The 17,517-nt window shown below is 43.2% G+C and overlaps 1 protein-coding gene across 1 annotated transcript in view; it reads right to left on the bottom strand.

Annotated features, from left to right (window-relative positions):
* DUSP8 (dual specificity phosphatase 8) overlaps nucleotides 1-16,289 on the bottom strand; it is a 186,283-nt gene extending 169,994 nt beyond the window's left edge. Inside the window, exon 1 of the mRNA XM_030201239.1 lies at nucleotides 15,998-16,289. The gene's annotated coding sequence lies outside the window, so the exon portion shown is untranslated. The remainder of the gene's footprint in view (nucleotides 1-15,997) is intronic.
* Between the last annotated feature and the right edge of the window lie 1,228 nt (nucleotides 16,290-17,517).

The raw sequence follows: 17,517 nt of genomic DNA, 5'->3' as shown, positions 1-17,517 counted from the left end.
ATTGTGCCTCTATACAAAGAAAAATAGAGAATATGGAAAATTTATCAAGAAATCTAAACCTACGATTGCTAAACTTTCCAAAATCTCAATTTGTTGCCCCGAAGGATATGTTTGCTAAGTTTCTTAAAGAAATATACAATTATTCAGATCAAACACTCCCTCCTCTTCAAAAGATCTACTATTTGGAAATGAAACCTCCTTTACCTCAAGTTACTTCTAAACAGGACATTCCTCCTGAAACGCTGGATTTGACAAACTTTTTGGAGCAGTCTGTGGATAATACAGAAACCAGAGCGACATTGATTGTATCTTTTGTCTTCTTACAAGATAAAGAATCTTTATTGAGACTTTATTTTAAAAAAATCTATCCTGAGTTTAAAGGAAGCAAAGTCTCTGTGTTCCCAGACATTGCTCGTTGGACTCAGCAAAGGCGGAAAAAGTTCCTGGATATGAGGCAGGAATCTTTAAATGTTGGAGCAGTTTTCCAATTACGATTTCCTTGCAAGTGTATTTTGATATTCAAGGATAAAAAATACATATTCTTTGAACCTGAACAATTAAGGTCATTCCTTGATATGAAGAAAAACCAAAGCTAATTCCATCTCTGGTTTATGGTTCTGTAAATTAAGGAGTACCACTGCTTGCTTTTCCTTAAACTTTAAGTTAATAGCACCAAACTTCCTTTGGTTTTATCAATCTTGAATCCCATTCCTTCCCTTTCTCTTTGGTGGACTGTTGTAACCAGATTGTAGAGAAGTTTTCTATGTATATTATATTCTTTAGTGTATTTGTGTTTATATCTGGTGTATCTTTTCAAAGATGTATTCTTTGTATTATCACTAAAAATAATAAATAAATAAATAAAACTAAACAGTTCTCTCTCTCTTGACCCTTTTCCATTCAGCATGTCCTCTCTATCCCCATCCTTCCAGCATTTTCCCTCTTTCTCCCTCTTTTCATTCAGCATTTCTCCGTCTGACAGCTCCCCCCGTTTCTCCCCAGCAGCTTCTCTCTCTCTCTCTCCTGCCCATGTCCCCTCTTTCTCGCCCCATCTTTCCACTAATCTCTCTCTCGCTCTCCTCTTCCATCCAGCATCTTCTCTCTGGCTCTCCCATGCTCTCTTCCATGTCCCCTCTTTCGCTCCCCATCTCTCTCTGGCTGTCCCCTGCTCTCTTCCATGTCCCCTCTTTCGCTCCCCATCTCTCTCTGGCTCTCCCCTGCTCTCTTCCATGTCCCCTCTTTCTCTAGCCATCTCTCTCTGACTCTCTCCTGCTCTTTTGCATGTCCCTGGCTCTCCCCTGCACTTTTCCACTTTCTCTCTCTCTCCTCCAGCGTCCTCATGCATCCCACCTTTCTCTTCCCTCCCCTTCTTTCTCCCATCACTCTCACTCCTTTCTCCACCCCCCTTTTCCCATTCCCTGCCATTGCTTTCCTTCCTCCCTCTTCCCCTTAGATGTGGCACCTCACATCCTCCTCTCTCCACCCCCTTTCCCTTTGGTCTGGCAGCTGGCTGGCATGATGCATCGCTCCCCCCCTCGCTCCCCCCCCTGGACTAGTTCGGTATCGCTCTCCCCCTCCGCTCCTGTCATGTCTTTGAACTTCGAGGATTCCTTCCGGTAGCAGCAGAATCAGCAATGATGTAAGCGCTGCTTTCAGCCTGCCCCAGAAGCCTTCTCTGGACAGCGTCCCTCCTACGCGGGAAACTGTACAGAGAGTGCTTCCGGGGCAGGCTGAAAGCAGCGCTTACATCATTGCCGATTCTGCTGCTACCGGAAGGAATCCTCAACATTCAAAGACGACGTGACAGGACAGGAGCGGAGGGGGAGAGCGATACCGCAGTAGTCGGGGGGGGCGGTAATGATCGCGCGGTCCACGCACCAGTCGGAGGGAGGGAGGGAGGGAGATATTCAAGGCAGCGGGAGCTGCACCCGGGGCGGTCCGCCCCACCCTTGCTGCACTTCTGGCTGGGGAGGCTTTTTTTTTTGTTTGTTACATTTGTACCCCACGCTTTCCCACTCATGGCAGGCTCAATGCGGCTTACATGGGGCAATGGAGGGTTAAGTGACTTGCCCAGAGTCACAAGGAGCTGCCTGTGCCGGGAATTGAACTCAGTTCCTCAGTACCCCAGGACCAAAGTCCACCACCCTAACCACTAGGCCACTCCTCCACTAGCCTCCCCAAGCCTCTTATACCGGGCGCCTATGATTTTGACTTATAAAACCACTTGTTTGTGAAATTTGATCAAAAACAGAATAATACATTTCTATATCTAGAATGTAACCTTCTATAAAACAGATGGAGATGTGATTCCATAAGCCCCAATGAAAGGAGAGTTTAATTTTGGGGTAAAAAGGCCACATAATTAACCCCAAGGAAGGTAGGGCATTAAATGCCCCTATAGAAGAGAAAAAATAAAGAGTAACACCTGGACAGCCTTGCACTCCAATGCCCGTTGTATGGGAAACAAACTTCTTGATCTAGAGGCTACAATGATGGAAGCAGACTTGGATTTAGAGGGAGCAGGAGGGAAGAGAGAAGAGAATGGAAGATGCTGAGGGGGAGTGGAAGGGATAGGAAGATGCCAGGTTACAAGGGTGGGGAGGGGAGAAAGAGGGAGCAGGTGCTGGGCTACAAGAGTGAAAGGGAGGAAGATGCTGGAAATAGTGAAACTATGTGGGAGAGGCCAAACTAGGGGGGTAGGGGATGGCAAGGAAATGAATGAGAGGATAGTAATTACAGGGGGTAGAAATATGGTATGTGGATTAAAAATGAAATGGAATGGAAGACTGGGGGAAGGAGTGAAATGGGTGATACGAGAGCTAGTGGGTGAGAGAAGGAGATGGAATTTGATAGGTAGCTGAAAAGTTAAAAGGAGAGGAATGAAAAAGAGGGTGACATTTGAGTGAACAGAGAGGCAGTAAAGAAAGAGAGGAAAGCGCTAAAAAGGAAAGATCAACATGTCAAAGACAGGTGTAGTGAGGGAATGGAACAAGACAAGAGGGAGGAGAAAGACATATGGACAGAAGCCGCTTGAAGGAGAATTAGCAGAAGACAGATAGGAAAGCAGAAAAGAAAAACTGGAACCAACATGATGGAAAAATAAAATGTCCAGGCAACAAAGGTAGAAAAAAGCATTTTTATTTTGAATGTATTAAATGGAACATGTTAGCTTTGGGAAATGTGCATAGCAAATGTCTATGTATTGTGTTCACTAGTAAAGGAAATACATTTCTGATTTTATTTCTCTACTGTTGCAGTACATACCAAGTTTAACTTCTTGGGATCCCCAGTTCAATTTTTGTAATCACTTGTTCTGTATTTGGTGAGGGCCTGTTGGTATTTTAGTAATGGCATCTGGGAGATTGGAGGGGAGGCAGGGAAGAGAAGGGATCAGGAGGGCCCCCTCTTTTATTTTCTGACCTGGGCCCCAACAAGTTTAGTACCCACCCTGACCCTTGCTGTAGTGGGTGAGAATTTCCAAGCATCACCAACTGAGGACCTCCTCCAAAGGTGGCCAGGCTTCCCTTCTGCAAAGTTCTGTAGTGTGCAGCACCATGCTTGCGTCATTGACAACTACACATGTGTGGGGTGCTGACATCAGTAGCTCAGGGCCATTGATGCAGCCTACCAAAATTGGTAAAAGGGCATTTTGGCTACCTTCAGAAGAAGTCTTCAGCTTTCAGAGCTTAGGGATTCTCATTAGCTATAGTATTTATATTATGAGTTGTGAGGTGCTGGGGGAGGGGTCAAGAGTGGGGGTAGGGAAGGAGTACAGAATATGTTGTGCCCACCCATTTTGAGCTCAGGCCCACCCAAAGTTGGCTGTCTGGCTACGACAATGCAATCAACGTCCGGCATATTAAAAATCACCTATCAGTAGTACTTCCCCTTTCCTAGCTATCTTGTGTATGTCTTCAATTAAGTCTCTGTCCAATTCTTCTGGCTGTGAAGGAGACCTGTATATTATACCAATGTAAATATATTTTCCTTTTCCTCTTTCCAGTTTAACCCACAGCGCTTCTTCCTTACCCCATATGTCCTGCAGTTCTGTCACATTAATATTATTCTTAACATATAATGCCACTCCTCCACCCTTTTTTCCTACCCTGTCCTTCCTGAGTAGGTTATAGCCAGGTATAACTATATCCCACTCATAGTTCTCCGTGAACCACATCTCCGTGACCGCCACTAAATCCAAGTCGGTTTCTATCAATGCAGCTTCTAGATTTGTTTCCCATACTATGGGCACTGGTATATAAGGCTCTCCAGACATTACTCTTTTTTCCCCTTTCTATAAGGGTATGTGGTGTCTTACTTTTCTGAGGGTTAATAATGACTTTGCGGCTTTTCTCAACCATCCCCAGCAAATTTAGTTTAAAGCCCTCTTTAGTACAGTAGCTAGTTTGGTACTGAAGACACTACGACCTTTCCTTGAGAGATGGACACCATCGCTGCTTAGTAGCTCTTGGAAAATCATCCCATGGTCCAGGAAGCCGAAGCGCTCATGTTGGTACCATCCATGTAGCCACACATTTAGCTCCAGCCGTGCAGCAAAGCTGACGCAGCCCATTCACTTTGAATAGGCTGTGTCGGCATTACTGCACTGGCACTGCTAGTGTGGCTTTGTAAAAGGGGGTTTAATATTTAGTTTATTTCACATAATGCATTATAAACAAATATCTAAGCAGTGTACAAAAATGAATAAAATCAATAAAAATAGACAAAGGGATGGGCAGGATGCAACCAGTATCTCTTAACTCTTGTACATTGTTCTGCTCTGTTTTCAAGTTCTCTTCATGGGTTATATTGTTCCACCAGGAGAATATGATCCTCTCATGAGTAGTATATGGCCGTCCTAAATTAGACAATGCCATCTGGTATTCTAAATATCTATAAAGTGCCCCCTAATGGAAATTGCAAAGCAGTATTATCACTAGTCATAGAGTGTCACCTGGCAAGCGGCTCCACTGCCTGTTTGCCATGATGGCACAGCATCTTATTGCTAGGACTCTTAGACTTATTTGCCCATTGTGCACATTTTGAGCCTATTAGGAACAGTACCAGTACGTGAAAAAGAAAATTGTAAACCACTTAGGTCTAGGCGGGATATAAGTATTGAAAATAAATAAATAATAACAATAATAAAAAAGGAGGCCTAATTTACAGTAAACTCATTATAAACTATTTGGACAAGATTTACCCTAAGGTACACTAGGAGGGAAAGGAACGTAAGAGAATATACATGGAACCATACAGCAAGCATTGAAAAAACTGGTACAACAGACATCTGTAGATTCTGTAATAAAGAGTTGGAAACAGTTACTCATCTCATGGCTGGTTGCGAAGTGCTGATGGCAGAAGATTTTTATGCAGAAAGGCACAACAAGGTGGCACATCTTATTCACTGGAAACTCTGTAAGCAGTGTACTGGAAAAGAATTGGGATCATGACCCTAAGAGAATTGTGGAAAACGAAGAGGTTGTGATCACCTGGGACATCCCCATTACAACTGATAAAAAGCTGGATGATATAGCGGTAAAGGAGAAAAACACCAGAACGGCATCAATTATAGAGGTGTTGGTCCCAAGTGATTACTCGGTGAATCACATGGAGAGAGGGAAGATCCTCAAGTACCAAGAAATGCAGTCTGAGGCCAAGAAAATGTGGCAGAAAGGTACAGAAATATTTCCCATTGTTTTGGGTGCCACAGGATTGATCAAAAAGAACTTCCAAGGTCACCTGGATAAGTTGCCTATATATATATATTACATTTTATAGCTTCAGAAAGAAGCTCTCTTTTGGCACAATGTAAATACTACAGTAAGCGTTAGCAGTAAATTTGAGAGACTGAGATCATACTCCACATACCCTGGCTTATGAGTGAGATTCATTCCTTTCATGGTATGTGCAAAACTAACCCATTTGGAGAAATTGCTCCCAAATGGAATCATTAAAAAAAAAAAAAGACAAAAAATTGGGTCTAGAGACCAGTGTATCTGCAAAAGAGGCAGATTATAATTAAAAGAGGAGAACATTTTCCTTTATCTGAGGGAAATGCTAAAATAGGATAGCATATTTTTAACTTTCTTAGGGTCCTGTTTACAAAGGTGTGCTAGCATGTTTAATGCACCCTAAAAATTAGCACTAACTATGTAGGCACCCACAGGAATATTATGGGCATTTACGCAGTTAGTGTAAACCATGGCAAATTTTTGGATGTCTTGTCCTTTTTAGTGGTAAGTGGAGCAATTTTGTTTAGTATGACTTTCACCTTGGTGTCCCTGAGGGATTTGATCAAATCATGTGCAGGAGATACAGTAGTGAGGGAATCTGTTAGCTCAGACCAGAAAATGGCCTCGTTGATTTTACTTTTGGTGGAGATGAGTTTGGATGACTTGTGTCTGGTTAAGCTTGACATACATCAATGGTGAAATCCAGTTGGGTCAGACCATGGTACTGGCTTCCATTTGAATAAGCTAATCAAGTTATTAGGATAGAAAGTCATGAAGTCTAACATATGACCAAGAGCTGGTAGGTGACATATCATAGAGAGTGGTGAGGTTTGTAAGGAATTTGCAGGTTGAAAAGAGATTGAGGACAGCCAGAGTGGAAAATTTGGTGGCCCAGTATAAAGATCTTATAAGGAAGACGATGTTCAGCAATAAGAAAAGGAGACGATCTATTGTATTATTTTTTGCACCATTAAGAGTTTTATAGAGGTATTCTGGTTTATCTGATGTCACTGAAGTGTGAGATAGCCCTCGATAAATGGAGTTACAATAATCCAGGCAAGATAATACCAGGAATAAAGTAGAAGAGGAAGATTTTGAGCAGGGGGCAAATCACTTGCATTTGTCTAACAGTACAAAAGATCTCTTCACTAGGCCAGTGATTTGTGCATAAAAAGTTACATGACCGTCAACTATAATGCCTAAGATTTTAACGGAGTCTTTGAGATTAATTGGAATCCCATGAATAGTGGGGGAAGAGCTTCCCCATTAGAAAGAATGCCTAGATCTGGGCTATACTTGCTGTACATTGTCTAGAAAAAGGGAAGGGAAAGAGAAATGGACTTGATATACCGCCTTTCTGAGGTTTTTGCAACTACATTCAAAGCGGTTTACATATATTCAGGTACTTATTTTGTACCTGGGGCAATGGAGGGTTAAATGACTTGCCCAGAGTCACAAGGAGCTGCAGTGGGAATTGAACTCAGTTCCCCAGGATCAAAGTCCACTGCACTAACCACTAGGCTAAAAAAAAAAAAAAGGAAGTAAATAAATTCTAAATAAATAATGTAAAGTAATGTAATACGGCTTTTGTATTCTGCCAATTCCCAGTAAGGTTCAAAGCAGATAACAAAAAGAAAAATGTATAACAAGAATTTTTTTAACAGGTAGGTCTTTAAGGGCCTCTTTTATCAAACTGCACTAGTGATTCCCGGTGTGGCAATGCCAAGAAAGCCCGTTCACTGCGTGGGAATTGCTAGCATGGTTTTATAAGAGAAGCCCTAAGTTTTTCCATGCTGCACAGGAAACATTGCAGGCAGTGGCGTAGCCATGGGTGGGCCATGGCCCACCCTATTTGGACTCTGGCCCACCCAGAGATCCTCAAACCCCGTCAGTTGAACATTTCCTCCTTGTCAGGCAGCCAGTGCTCTTTCAAACGGCAGCTGGCAGCACTTGCCTCAAGCTGAAACCAACACCAGCCCCTCTTCACATGCTTAGGTTTCATGCATGCCCACCCACCTTGGACTCAGGCTCACCCAAAATTGGCTGTCTGGCTACGCCCCTGATTGCAGGTAAGAAATGAAGGGTCCCTAACTAATTATGTATTTATTTATAAAATATTCTATAACAACTGACACAAATTAATTCAAGGTGGTTCATAACGAAGTCCAAATAAATACATACTTTAACAATACACACACTGTCCCACCCATAGACAAAACAAAAATAAAAATAATAACCTGTCTTCTATCAAGATTTAATGCTCCACCAACTTACTGTACTTAATTCCCACCCAATACTTCACTTCATGATACCATTATCCTGACTGCTAGCAAAGGAGCTGCTACTTAGATTTTTTTTCCTGTTCCTATCTATAAGATTTTCACATTAAATTACCCAGCAGTTATACTTAGACCTGAAGTGAAAGGCATTACATCCAAACAAAAATAAAATTTAAATGACCAAACAAAAAATGCCTCATGCATTTCTGGATATACACTTACTTTGATACGTATATGCCAATATACACATCTAGGGGCCAATATACAAAATGATTTAAGCAGGAAGGAGGCTCTCCTGCCCGTTGAAATCACTTCCTGCCACCTAAGTGGGGATATTCAGTGGGCAAGTCAGAGGAGGCGCTGAGGCGGCATTGGTGAGGAACCCCAGGTTATGCAGGTGTTGGCAATAATCAGAATATCGGTCCAGCACCCATATAACATTTTTTCTTTAAAAAAAAGCCCCAGAGTCCCCTCCCACCCCTGACAATGTTCCCTCTTTCCCTCCCCCTCCCCCCCGCAGCTGTGTAGGTAGGTCCCTACTACTATTACTACTTATCGCGCAGAGCTTACAATCTAATTAGGACAGACAAACAGGACAAACAAGAGAGAAGGGAATATTAAAGTGAGGATGATAAAAATAAGGGTTCTGAACAAGTGAATAAGGGTTAGGAGTTAAAAGCAGCATCAAAAAGGTGGGCTTTTAGCTTAGATTTGAAGACGGCCAGAGATGGAGCTTGACGTACCGGCTCAGGAAGTCTATTCCAGGCATATGGTGCAGCAAGATAAACGGAACGGAGTCTGGAGTTAGCGGTGGAGGAGAAGGGTGCAATTAAGAGAGATTTACCCAGTGAACGCAGTTCCAGGGGAGGAATGTAGTGAGAGATGAGAGTGGAGAGGTACTGAGGAGCTGCAGAGTGAATGCACTTATAGGTCAATAAGAGGAGTAGTTGTATGCGGAAATGGATAGGAAGCCAGTGAAGAGACTTGAGGAGAGGGCTAATATGAGCATAACGACACTGGTGGAATATTAATCGTGCAGCAGAATTTTGAACAGATTGAAGGGGAGAGAGATGGCTAAGTGGGAGACCTGTGAGAAGCAAGTTGCAGTAGTCTAAGTGAGAGGTGATAAGAGTGTGGATGAGGGTTCTGGTAGTGTGCTCCGAAAGGAAAGGGCGAATTTTAGTGATATTATAGAGAAAGAAATGACAGGTTTTAGCAGTCTGCTGAATATGTGCAGAGAAGGAGAGGGAGGAGTCGAAGATGACCCCAAGGTTACGAGCTGATGAGATAGGAAGGATGAGAGTGTTATCCACAGAAATAGAGAATGGGATAGGAGGAGAGATAAGAAGCTCAGTCTTGGTCATGTTTAGTTTCAGATGGCGCTGAGACATTCTGGCAGCAATGTCAGACAGGCAGGCTAAATATCGGGGGATAATTCAGCTGGCAATGATCAGCGTTTTAAAAAATGCTGACTGCCACTGGCTGAATATTGGGGGGGGGGGGGGGGAGGGACAATTTTTTATAAGAAGTATTTATGCGAAGACAAGATTGTGCATTCTTGTATTCACATTTAGTGTAGGTTTGTTCTGGGGCAGAGTTTGAGTGGAGCCACGATTTACACACAACTGTGTGTATATATTTATTTACTCTCAAGCTGGTGTAAATGTATGAGGGTGCAGCTACCTGTGATTTCTGCAGGATTTGTGCTAGTATTTTATAAAGACATATACTGGTCAATATTCAGCTGGTGGCAGTCAGCGTTGTTTTAAATTGTTGACCATGGCTGGCTAAATTAGCCCCAGACATTCTATGCTGGGCCATATCCAGGCACCAGCACTGACGAATGACCAGCTCTCACTGGACAAGCTCTCACTGGAGTTATGGGGTGCTGAGTGATATTCATTCGGAACCTACATAACACTTATGCAGATCTTCAAGAGTAGAGTTAGGGGGTCTTTTACTAAAGCTTAGCTTGAGTTATCTGCAGCGGGGTCCATTTTATTCCTATGGGCCCTGCTGCAGGTAACTCGAGCTAAGCTTTAGTAAAAGACCCCCTTAATAATTACTCCTTCCTGGCCCCTGCTAACAATTCCAATACCCCCTCCAGGCTCCTGCTAGCAGTTTCGATACCCCCCCTCCAGAACCATTGGACAGTTATGATCTCCCCAGTAGATCCCCCTGGGCAGTTGCAATCCTTCCTCTTGCCCACCCCAGGCCTACTGGTCAATGGAGGTAGAAGCAAACCCCACTTGCTCCTGCCCCTTGCAGCTCAAGTTTGAAAATAACTGCTGCAACCTTTAGAAGAACTGGGGATTGGTTCTGCTTGAAGGAGCCAGAAGGAAGGGGATGTCATCTCAAGTCTGCAGGCTGGTATCTGGAGGTATACACCTCAATAGCTAACTGTGCAAAGTTAGGACTGTTTTTTATGCTGTCCTACATGCCTGGTTAGCTACATAGGTGCTGATACCAGGGGTGTAGCCAGACTTCGGTGGGAGGGGGGTCCAGAGCCCGAGGTGAGGGGGCCCATTTTAGCCCCCTCCCCTGTTGCCGCTGACCCCCCGTCGCCATTGCCGACACCTCCCCGCCGCCGCCAGCACCACCACCAACAACTTTGACCCCCCCCCCCCCCCCCCCACCGACGACCCTCTCAACCCCCCTCCTGCCGCCAACCTGCTGTCAACCCGCCGTTGCTGTCTGCTACCTTTGCTGGCGGGGGACCCCAACCCCCGCCAGGCGAAGTCTTCTTCCTTCGTTTTGCTTCTGAGTCTGACGGACGTCAGACTCAGAAGCAAAATGAAGGAAGAAGACTTCGGCTGGTGGGGGGTGGGGTCCCCCGCCAGCAAAGGTATCAGACGGCGATGGCGGGTTGGCGGTGGGAGGGGGGGTTGAGAGGGTCGTCGGCAGGGGGGTCCAGGGCCAAATCTACGGAGGCCCAGGCCCCCGTGGCCCCGTAATAGCTACGCCACTGGCTGACACTGAATATTGCCAGCACCCAGATAACTCCCAGCTCCTCCCCCTGTAACAACCATGACCTGCCCACTTGGGACATGGCTGGTGAGTGCCAATATGCAGCTGCACTGTCTTGCAGCCAAGCAGACACAAGTGATTTAAACATGCAGGAGGCTTTCCTGTTAATTAAGGGGGTCTTTTACTAAGCCGAATTGCGTTTTTAGTTCACAGTAGAAATCCACTGGTGGTAAACACCAAGACGCCCATTATATTTCTATGGGCATCTCGGTGTTTACCACCAGCTGATTTCTACCGTGAGCTAGAGAGGTGTGGTAGCCGTGTTAGTCCACTCTTAAGGTTATCAAAAGAAATCAAACAAAATAAAACATGGAAAAGAAAATAAGATGATACCTTTTTTATTGGACATAACTTAATACATTTCTTGATTAGCTTTCGAAGGTTGCCCTTCTTCGTCAGCTAAAAATGCTATCATGGCTTTGTAAAAGACTCCCTTAAATTGTTTTGAATATTGACCAGTTAGCTTCTGTCTGTCTTTGGAGAAAGGGACTTGGACTTGATCTACTACCTTTCGGTGGTTTTTGCAACTACATTCAAAGCAGTTTACATGGCATATACAGGTACTTATTTGTTTCTGGGGCAATGGAGGGTTAAATGACTTGGCCAGGGTCACAAGGAGCTGTAGTGGGACTTGAACCCAATTCCCAAGGATCAAAGTCTGCTGCACTAACTACTAGCCTACTCCTCCACTTCAAACAGACTGCACCTTTTCACCCCCTCAATCTAAGTCCACAATTAATAGTGGTGGTGGGAGTGACATGTTGTTATCAGGTAACGATTATAATACTAAAGACAAATGGAGTGGCACTATCACTCCTTCAAGATAGCAAGACATCTTCACTGTTACTTAGATTTTAAGTGAAAATATAAGACCCAAACCTCAAATCTGTAATGTCTGTGTATAATACCTATACACCCTATAGGTGAATTATAAAACGTACCCTACATAATTGTCAGCTCGATTCAATGAATTGACTGGGTGCTGGCCTTCTCCCTCCTGGGAGGCAAGTGACTGGAGCAGGGGAAAAAGGCTGTTCTCTGCTGAGTGAGCTTCCCTAACTTGCTGTGGTCTGAGTTGGGTACCAAAGGGAGAGTGCTAGGATTCTTCCTTGAGAGAGGGGAAAGAAATGATTTTTATGTTTCATTACTTCATCTATTGCCATCCTAAGATTAACAGAGGAGGCCTCGCCTTCAGCAGGATCATCACACATGGGAACACACATGCAAAACTGTCACACCAATAAAATTATGTGATGCTGAATTTGCATGAGACTATTACAAGGATGCGCAGTAGAAAAATGTTCAATTGTGAGGTGGCCAGAACTCAATAGCTCCTGACATGTCTCCTCCATGTAATAGCATGTATGAAATGGCTCACTTACTTACCACCCTATAATACAGCCACAGGAGAATTGCAAATATAAGGAATACATTCAATGAGAATGTTTTTTCAGAGAAAGTTGAATATACTCAAAGAAAGGCCCCACTTGAATAGAGGCTGAACCGGTGGTTTTGGTTCCGGCTGAAATTCATCGCTTGGTTTCAGCCAGAACCAATACTGTGGCCCCGTCCTCTACTGCAAGTTCATCCCCCTGACAGAAAACCCATCCCCTGGGGTGCCCACCAGCTCTGCCGTCCCCCCACCCTCCACGGGCATACTTTCTGATATTCCTGGTAGTCTAGTGGCCTCTTTAACAAAAGAATCCAGAATTGCTTCTGCCCCTGCTGGCTGCGTTGTAAAAAAGGTGATGGAGGGGAGAGAATTTAAAAGCGCAGTGATAATAAAATCATGTACGATCTCATAAAGCTCAGCACGAGCTCCCTGCTCCCCAGTTTGACTGGACATGTGCACAAGAGTTGTGTATACAGCACAGCTCTTGTGCACAGAGGCCAGGCACGTTCCTTCCCCTTGTACAACGCACTATTCCATATAGTGTCACAGTTCTGAGCATCGGCCCCTGAGTCAGCTATAGAAATACAACACACACCTGTGAGCATCCCCCTCCCAATAGCCATTACCCTTCTGTGTACTCCCACCTGCCCCTCTCTCTTCTAAATCAATGGAAGGACTCCCACAATACTTTAGAATCCAGGGTAGATACCTCCTTCCTATGTGCAAGGACTACGAACTAGCTTTCAGGGGCCAATGCTCAGAACTCTGGAACTGTACAGAACAGAGCAGGAAAATACCGCCAGACCAATGCACAAAAATAACTTTGGCATGCTCAGCCTTAACAGCATGCAAATTTTATGTGTGCAGTGCAAGGGGGAGGAATGTGTCTGGTACATGTGAATGCCTAGTCAAACTGGGGAGTAGGGAGCTTATGCTGAGATTTCTGAGATCGTACATGATTTTATTATCATTGTGTTTTTAAATTCTCTCCCCTCCCTGCAAAGATCCTGTGAATTTTCCCGGCAGCAGGATTTCGATTGTTGCCCAAACTTGTTTCAGGCTTTGCCCCTCCTGGCTCGTTTGGCTCAGTACCGGCGCTTAGAGGCTTGTATGGGTTTCCATACACTTCTGAAATATGTCAAAACCGGCAGATTTCAGACTGAAAATCCTGAGAAATCCTCCTTTCAATCACTCTACCGCCAGATCCGAGGTGGCTGTAGGTTTCCAGCATTAGGGGCAGCGTTCTTTTCTGCGCTGTTCTCTGAGCACGAGAGGGAATACCGTTTGCATACATTTAAATATCATTTGCACTAATTTTTGGCAGGCACGTTGTTTCTGAGGCTACAGCCCTTTGAGCATTGTGCACTCATTGATATGCACACTGTTACGGCGCTAATGAGCAATAATGTTGGCGTTGTGTTTTGAAAATTTGCCCTTAGTACCCAGCATAGACACTGATTTCTGCATGCAGGGACTAGCTAACATACCGTACCCAATTCAGCACCTCATGCTCCCTTTTAGTCCTATGTAAATCCAAGCTACAAGCCCACCCTTTTAAGGCTGCTTTTAAATCCTAATCTCTTGTTCTCTAGTTCCCAACCTCCATGATGTTTTTAACCATTTCTTGTAATAAACGATACCACCTGTCCTGTTTGTCAATAGACTGTAAGCTCTATGTAGCAGCAACAGTCTCTTATGTGTTTTAAGTCTAACAGGGCTATAGAAATAATAATAGTAGCCCTAGGACTATGACCTAGTGAAGACACATATGACATATGCACCCCCTCCCTCATTCGTAAGACCCAGTATAGACCCTAGGTGTTGGGGATTGGGAACCAGTGCATACGCACAGGCCCTGCCACGCTTAGGAACCCAGCTAGACTCTATCCTGGAGTGCTGGATTTTCATGTACACAGGCCATTAGCAGCTTTCTTTTCAGTGCGGGACTCTGAAGTGGTGCAGAGAGGAAGTATTTTGGTTTGCTTTGTGGTGGCGGCAGAGCCAAGTTTTTAATCTGCCTGAAATGTGGAAAATATCTGGTATCGTTGCCATGATGATTCAAAATAATGGGCACTAGATAGTGATTTAACTGTCCCAACGGCACATGGACGCTGAGCCCCTTCCTCTCGATTCTGGGGAATGGGAGACATGTCTAAAAGAGGGCTAGAAATGATAACAGCTTACACAGCCATTATTTGTACTGTGAGTGCTTTGAAGGACTGATGCAGCTATCGGTTTCCATCACTACCCATCAGGCCTAATTCAGCAGCATTATGTGAATCACATATAGGATGAATAAAACACCAGGTGAAAGACTTAATGAACCACCAGGCACTCATAGTGGGTCTTTTTAGATTATCAACGGTGTTCTGGAGAAAGCCAGAATATAATAGAGCCCAGCATCTCTGTTACTTTAACACCACAGGGTCATTAACAGTAGTACAAAGGCACAGAGCCTCCTAAGCAGTGGCACTGAAAAGGATCTAGCCAGAAAGGTACACTTTGTCCACCCCACCACCATAACTGTCCTAAGCAAAGAAAATTTCTGAAACAGGTAGGTCTGCAGGAATATTTTCTGGAGCTTAAAGAAATCATTGTGTAGGGATTCTACAGGAAGACCAGAAGAAAATAAATATCCAAAATCTATTTCCAAATAGAAGAGGTACCTGGATGAAATCAGAAAGTCTCAGCATCCACTGAGGTTTATTGTTTTAATTTATTGCTGTATATTCTATGCCCCAAACAGTCATCCCCACCAAACCAAGTTGACTTTTTTTTTCTTAATATCTAGGAACAGAAAATGGAGTGAAGACCATTTTTATCATCCTAAATTGCTCTTCTCCACAACAGTATCTCAGTGCAGCCATCCTGCAACATCTGTGTCCTCCCTAAACTAAACAGCCATAATTACAAGCATGTACATACCACTCAAAAGTATAGCCTTTCAAATTACAATGTCCATGCTGCTGTGACAAATATACACCCACAAAGCAATATCAGCAATAAAAGATGTAAGTACTGATTAGAAATACATCACCAATTATGCTATTCACACTTCCAATATAAATATGCACACACAACATATAGGCAAATCCTGCATAGAAAAATAAAAACCAGCTATAAATATTTCTCGTATTTTTATAGTAAATGGAAAACACCATATATTCATTGCAAGTAATATACCATTCCATATTTTGTATTGTTACTTGAATATTTTTACTCCTATAATTGCCTATTGCTCATGTTTGATCTATTCTTACTGTACACCGCCTTGAGTGAATTCCTTCAAAAAGGCAGTAAATAAATCCTAATAAATAAATAAATATAATGTAAACCTCTCCATATGCAATATTCATATTCAAGACATGATATGCATGTGTGCTCTATATCATACTCCTATTATATCAATAAATAATACATGCACCACCTATACGTAACACACACACTGCAATACATACGTGAATGGAATTGCAACTCTTTATGAATAGTAAAAACCTGAGTCCTTAAAAATGTTCATAAACCAGACATGCAGACATGTTGCCTGACTGTAAGTGGGTGCACCTTACCTTCTTTTCCCCCTATTTGCTCTGATAAGGTTGGTAACAATGAGTGGTTGTTGACAAATTTCTAGACATCGGTGTGAGGCTCTTTTTGTGCTTGTAAATTGCAAGGTACGCTAGAAAATTCCAGAGAATTCCGGTGTTTACCTCTGATGATGTAAGGATCACCACTAGCAGCAAAAGAAAACAACGCATAAGCAGGTTAAAAAAAATCAGTTAAAACAAAAAGGGGAATTTCCTGCTAGAGGGGGTGTATCTGGATCTATAATGCGTTAAAAAGCCAGAAGTGATCCAGGAAGCCAAGACGTGCACTTTAGAACTAAAAATGAACTGAGGATGAGGTCATGCTTTGAAAAAAAAATCCAGTTGACGTCACCCCCAGCCAATCAGAACGTGAGGCTCAGGGACGGGGTGACGTCAGCCTCTGATCCTAGGGCTTTGAACACAGATTAAAGGGAAAAAAAAGACAGCAAAATTGCTGTTGGGAGGTTTAAAGTGGCAATGCGATGTTTGCCCTGATTACAAACGCTTAAAGGGGAAATACACAGCGTGACACTTGCATCTGTATGCTGAAGCGGTGGACTGCAATATGTACACAAAGAAAGCAGCTGGCGTCTGTGTGGTTTAGTTTTTAACGAGGGTGTGCGTACGTGTGCTGTTGAGTTTCCAAATGATAAAGAGGACCTGTAAACATTTTCTAATGATGCCATACAGGAGGATATTATTACTGACTTTTTTTTGCTGTAGATTTGAACATTTCTGCCATTTCTGATATTTAAAATGCTCTTTGGAGGATGTTCTGTGACTATATAAAACTACTGGCCCATCAGAGACAAATATTTTACCTATACTGTAATTTAAAGCATCCTTATGTTCCACTTGGAATTGCTGACTGGCAAGATTCAACCAAAGCCTGGAATTATTTTTAGCTTCACTGCAACAGCTCTAACTGGACACAGTGGGGGTAAATTTAACAAACGTCTTTTCTGAAGGCACAGCTGCATAAGTGCATAAAAAAACTAATTGTCGGGAAAGAGTGTGACTACTTTTACTTGATCTGTTTCTGGCGTTATTGGGATAGAGTTGTAATGTATGTGTGTATTTTAGAAAATACAGGTGTACACACTTACTCTTTTGGAACAGATGTAAATTTGTACCTGGGTATTTGCATGTTATGGTGGTTGGCTCTTAGAAACTACAGTATTTTATAAAGTAGGCTTAAAATATTTGCCTTTTTGGACTTCTCTCTTATGTCCTATTATAAAATTACCCCTGGTAAGGCCTAAAATTACAGCTGGGCAGGTAGCTGCCAAGTTCCATGTTTAATTTCAACCATCCACAAAACCTTACGTCTTAAATGCAAGATATGTACCCCTACATTAGATTTAACTTTGGTCATTATGGACCTAATTCTATTTACGCCACCTAAAAAATTGGTACCTATAAAAAGCATGCTTAGGCGCAGCAAATTATGCCAAAGAAAACCTGATGTAAAATGCCGATGCCTAACTTTAGGCAGGGAATGG

The sequence above is a fragment of the Microcaecilia unicolor genome, chromosome 4, assembly GCF_901765095.1.
Source record: "Microcaecilia unicolor chromosome 4, aMicUni1.1, whole genome shotgun sequence".
Lineage (NCBI taxonomy): Eukaryota > Metazoa > Chordata > Amphibia > Gymnophiona > Siphonopidae > Microcaecilia > Microcaecilia unicolor.
Note: the sequence above shows the minus strand (reverse complement) of the source record. Positions and strands in the feature narration are given on the sequence as shown.